Here is a 6,320-nt window from a genome sequence, read left to right on the forward strand (position 1 = left end):
AAAAATATATATATTTTATTAATTGTTTACAGAGAGAAAGGGAGAAGGATAGAGAGTTAGAAACACTGATGAGAGAGAAACATCGGTCAGTTGCCTCCTGCACACTTCCTACTGGGGATGTGCCCACAACCAAGGTACATGCCCTTGACCAGGACCCTTGAGTCCGCAGGCCAACACTCTATCCACTGAGCCAAAAACAGTTAGGGCTCTATTGATCCCTTTAACTGATTATATGAGGCCCACCCATATTAGGTAGGACAATCTATTTTATTTAACAGTCCACCAATTTTAATATCAATATCATCCAAAAACACATTCAGTATAATTTTTTAATGCTCACCCGAGGATATGTTTTTATTGATTTTAGAGAGAGAGAGGAGAGAAAGAGAGAGAAAAACATCAATGTGAGAGAGTAACATTGATTGGTTGCCTCCCCTACACACCCTGACCAGTGATCAAACTCACAACCTAGGTATGTGCCCTGACCGGAATCGAATCTGAAACCTTTTGGTGTACGGGATGTAGCTCCAACCAACTGAGCCACCCATCCTGGGCCAGTATAATGTTTGACCAAATATCTGGGCACCGTGGCTCAGCCAGGTAGAAGCATAAATTTAACCATCACATGGGGTAAGATAGATTTGTGTGACCCAGGGGGAGGGGCAGAGGGGATGGAAAGAAATGGATGGAGTCAAGAGGTTTGTTTTTAAGTGTACAATCAGGTAAAGAGTGTTGATATTACCACATGCTAATTTTAAAACATTTCTATCACCCCCAAAAGAAATGCCATTCCCCTTAGCAGTAACTCCCTAAACACCTCCCCAGCCCTTGGCAACCACGAATCCACTCTCTGTCTCTGTGGATTTGCCTGTTCTGCACATTTCATATAAATGGAATCTTGCAACATGTGTCCTACTTCCTGCAATCCTAACATGACTGAGAAATCTACCCTCAAAGCCCCCAGCCTCTTCTCAGCTCTGGACTCCATGTCCACCTACCTTTGCACTTGCATGTGGTATGATCTCATCATTTCTCACACACACACCATGCCCATGCTGAGCTTTCCATCTTTCCCACTGAACCTGCTACCTGCTCTTTTCATGTTCTCAGAAAATGGAAGCTCTGTCCTTCGATTTTATTGGGCCAAAACCTTGAAGTCAGTCTGGACTCTCATTCTTCACATTCATCACGTCAGCCAAAACTATCTGTCCCATTGTCCAAATCTATTGTAAATCAGCCCACTTCTGGCCCCCTCCATGAAGGCCACTTAGATCCAGCTCCCATCATCTCCAGACTGGACCAGCACAGTCCCCCTCTGCCCTTGCCCCCCAACAGACTATCTATAAATGGCCAATAGAGGGCGTCCATGAGCACATGAGTCAGGTCCCACCCCTTCTCTAACCAGAGCCAGGGCTCCCACCTCCCTGGGGCAAAAGCCCAAGTCCTTCCAGAGGTCCACAAGTGCTCACTTACTCTCCACCACCCCGACTCTTGCAGCCACAGGGGCTTCCTTCCTGTTCCTCTAATAATCCAGGATGGACACTGAGGGCAGGATAGTTCTGAGTGGCGGGGTTGAGGTGGCGGGCATGGACTATTGTACAGCATCCTTGGTCTCCACAAACTCCATGCCAGGAGTACCCCCATTGTGACAACCACAAATATCACCTCGTGTCTCCTGGTGCTAGAATCATTCCCAGATGTAATCCACTGATATAGGGCAAGGTTAACAGCAGGGTGTATCAGGGTTTGTTTGTTTTTTATTGGGATCTCTACTCATAAGTTCCCCTATGCCAGTGATGGGCAACCTTTTGAGCTTGATGTGTCAAACATCGCCAAAAACACTGAGCATAACTCGGGTAGTGTGTCACTTGGAGGAAAAAACATTATTTCGCAAATGTTTCATCCTCAAGAGCAGCAAATGTTTCATCCTCGGCATGCGGCTGCCTCAGCGGCCGCGTGTCATCAGAAATGGCTACGCGTGTCAGTGCTGACACATGTGTCATAGGTTCGCCATCACTGCCCTATGCACAGGGGAAAGTACTGTTCAATGTTTTTGTTTAAAAAGTAAAATTCAGCCCTAGCCGGTTTGGCTCAACGGACAGAGTGTCGGCCTGGGGACCAAAGGGTCCCGGGTTTGATTCTGGTCAAGGGCAGGTACCTTGGTTGCAGGCTCCTCCCGGACTGGGGTCCTCCTGGGCGCTCGTGCAGGAGGCAACCATCGATGTGTTTCTCTCACATGGATGCTTCTCTGTCTTTCCCTCTCTCTTCTACTCTCCCTAAAATAATCAATGAAAAAATATCCTTGGGTGAGGATTAACAAATAAACAAATAAATAAATAAATAAACAAACAAATGAATAAAACAGAAAAGTAAAATTCAAAAATAAATAAATAAAAAGTAAAATTCAACTGAGTAAATTTGAAAATTTAATTGGCTCTATTAAGTGATTCACTAATAAGGTAGCATCCCATATAGCAAGTAAAAGAGTGCTCCAAGGATGATGTACAAAATAGGTTCTATAGCAAGAAGGGTGGAGCAAGGGATATTGACAAAAGAAAAGGGAGGATTGTTTTGGGGCTGGGACATCTCTTCTTTGGGGAAGAGGAAGGGGAAGCATTTTTACCATGCAGATATTGCCTTTTCTTTCTATGGGGGATGGAGAGGGCCAGACTACCAGAAGATTCCACACTGGTTGATTAAGATTACATTTCTGGGAGAAAGTGAAACTCTATCAGATCAGTTTGGCAACATGGGCTTTTATTTATTTACTAGTGCCCCGGTGCACGAATTCGTGCACATTGAAAGGAAATTAATTAATTAAAAAAAAGAAAGGAAATTAATTAGAAGATGGCTGGAGGGCAGGGCAGGACTTGGTGAGAAGGGCCGAACATGCCCTGGAGCCAACCTCCCACGGTCCCTCCTGGCCAGCTGCACCTGGGGCAGCACAGCAGCTCAAAGGACGTCCCCCGGGGGGAGTGAATGGGGTCCCTTGGCCTGGCCTGCGGGGATCGGGCCGAAACAGGCTCTCTGACATCCCCAGGGGGTCCCGGATTTCGAGAGGGTGGTTCTTGGGTGATGCACCCTGGAATCGGGCTCCCTCCTCTCTGGTTCCGGGTGTGTCACCCAAGAACCACCACTGCCAAGTCACTGCAGCTCAGCAGCTCCTGTGTTGTGGTCTGCCCCCCCCCCCCCGGTGGTCAGTGCGCAACATAGCTACCGGTCGGACGGTAAGAGATCATTTATTGGGTACTGTAAGAGATCATTTATTGGGTACATTACAGAGGTAGAAAAAGTAATTCCTAGAAGAAATGGGCTTAGAAAACAAGTTATAGAGGTAAAGGAAGGGCCCGTGGATCTTGGGAGTGAGGAAACTGATAGTAACATGCCTGGGGGCTTGCGGGAGGTGGAGTGTAAGGGAAGGGAAAGGCACAGGGCGTGTGTGCTTCTGGGAGGGAGAGCCTGGCATCATGGGTTTTTAGTGTGAGTGACACCATTTTGGGCCTGTGGTTTTCTCTTGAATATTTTATATGCAGAATCTGAGGTTCAGAAAGGTTATGTAATTTGCCCATGGTCACACAGCCAGTGAGGGCAGAACTAGAATTTAAATTCAGGATGTCTGGCTTGGGTCAACTAAATCAGAAATACATCTGGAAAATAGTAATGAGGCAGAGCTGCTCCCTGATTAAACCACACCTTTTTTATTGTTTTCAGAGAGGAAGGGAGAGGGAGAGAGAGAGATAGAAACATTAGAAACATCAATGATGAGAGAGAATCACTGATCAGTTACCTCCTCACGCCCTCCACTGGGGATCGAGCCTGCAACCCGGGCATGTGCCCTTGACTGGAATCAAATCCGGGACCTTTCAGTCCACAGGCCAACACTCTATCCACTGAGCCAAACCAGTGGATTTTATTGTGGTAAAATATATATAACGAACATTTTACCTTTTATTTTACTTTATTTTCTTTTTTCTTCTTTTTTTTAAAAAATATATTTTATTGATTTTTTACAGAGAGGAAGGGAGAGGGATAGAGAGCTAGAAACATCGATGAGAGAGAATCATCGACCAGCTGCCTCCTGCACACCCCCTACCAGGGATGTGCCCGCAGCCAATGTACATGCCCTTGACCGGAATCGAACCTGGGACCTTTCAGTCCGCAGACCGACGCTCTATCCATTGAGCCAAACCGGTTTCGGCTTATTTTATTTTTTAATTTAAATTTTTTATTGTTTAAAGTATTACCTATGTTTCCTTTTCCCCCCATTGACCTTTCCCCGGCCGTTCCCACCCCCGAGCACATGCACAGACAGTAGGAGGGTGAGGGCATGTACAATTTACCATTTTAATTGTACAGTTTAGTTTATTAAGCACATTCACATTTTTGTGCAACCATCTGCAGAAGTTTCTCATCTTACCAAATTGAAACTTGTCCCCATTAAAAACTAACTTGCCCGTTTCTCTTCCCCCAGCCCCTGGCACCCATCATTCTACATTCTGTCTCTGAATTTGACTCCTCTAGGGACCTCTTTTAGGTGGGATCACACAGTATTTGTCCTTACGTTGTTATTGGAGAAAAGCGTGGATGGTCTTTCTCTGTTGCTAGTGGGAGTGGGGCTCTAGGGGTACCACTGGAATAAGCATTTCCGGAGGCCCCCAAGAGAGCATATGTGGTGGAAAGCTTTATTTGCATGGAATTACATCCTTGGGTTTCCAAAGTCCCATTTCCCTTAATCCAGTCCTGGAAGATGTGCAGCTGAGGATTCAGTAGAGCTAAATGCAAAGCCAGTGTCCAAAGTTCCTGTTCCATGGTGGAGCTAGGTCCAGTTTAGTATCCGGCTAGGTGCAGTCCATTAGTCCATTGTGTGTGGGCCACGTGGGGAAATGCAGGCGAGCAGGAGCATGAGAGTTCCACAGCTGGGAGTGTAAGTGGCAAGAGCCAACCAAGAGAGTAAACTCCTTTGTTTAGGAGATTAAATATCTTTCTATGTTTTATTTTTATGTTTATTTTTGATTTCAGAGAGGAAGGGAGAGGGAGAGGAAGAGAGAGATAGAAACATCAGTGATGAGAGAGGATCGCTTATCGGATGCCTCCTGCATGCCCCCCACTGGGGATGGAGCCTGCAACCTGGACATGTACCCTTGACTGGAATTGAACCCAAGACCCTTCCGTCTGCAGGCCGGCACTCTATCCACTGAGCCAAACCGGCTAGGGCAGTTGTTGGCAAACTCATTAGTCAACAGAGCGGCAAACCACGGCTCGCGAGCTGCAGTTTGCCGACCACTGCGCTAGGGCAAAGATTAAGTATCTTAAATCTGCCCATGCAAAAAAAAACACAAAAAAACCCACAAACCTGCCCATGCTTGCAGTGGCCATGCCTACTCTGGTCAATGATCTGTTCCCAGGTGTGACTGACAGGAAAGTACCTTTCCTATTTTACCCAGACTTGCCTGGGCATGCATCTAAACTGTAGCTTCCTGGCAAGGCTGCACAAATGGCATGCCTATACTATTTGGTTTTCCCTTTGCTCTTCGTTATTCATAACTAGGTTAAATTACAACACTATCACTGTGACTGACTTATTTCATTGAGCATAATGTCAAAGTTTATCCATGCTGTATTTCGGAATTTCTACTTTTCAAGGTTGAATAATGTTCCATTATGTGTACCAGTATCAGTATATACCTCTAGTCCAGTGGTCGGCAAACTGCGGCTCGCGAGCCACATGCGGCTCTTTGGCCCCTTGAATGTGGCTCTTCCACAAAATACCACGGCCAGGGCAAGTCTATTTTGAAGAAGTGGCGTTGGAAGAAGTTTAAGTTTAAAAAATTTGGCTCTCAAAAGAAATTTCAATCGTTGTACTGTTGATATTTGGCTCTGTTGACTAATGAGTTTGCCGACCACTGCTCTAGTCTAAACCATGCCTTTTTGAGTCACTGGTTTCTGGCTCTTACTAGCTGGTTGGCCTTGAGCAGATAACTAAACTTCTCTGAGCCCCAGTTTGTTTCTGCATAAATAACCCCTCCAAAGCCCCACTGGGTGGGGAGGATTAAGCGAATTAACTGATTTAAAGGGTGGGGGCAGCGTCTAATCCAAGGGGTTGCAGTAACTGCCTCTGGTCAGCAGGGGCCGCTATGGCCACTTCTGCGCCCTCCCTGCACCGCAGGAAGCACATGCGTAGTGGAGTCTCCCTGCAGAGGTCACTTCTTTCGTGTGGTTATTCCTTCCTCCGCGCGCCCCCCACCTCCGCGTCCCCTCCTTGTATTTATTACTGCAGACCCTGAAGGAGGCTATGGTTGCTTTTGCTCACTCCTGAAGCC

This window comes from Eptesicus fuscus, chromosome 6 (genome assembly GCF_027574615.1).
Source record: "Eptesicus fuscus isolate TK198812 chromosome 6, DD_ASM_mEF_20220401, whole genome shotgun sequence".
NCBI classification, from domain to species: Eukaryota; Metazoa; Chordata; class Mammalia; order Chiroptera; family Vespertilionidae; genus Eptesicus; species Eptesicus fuscus.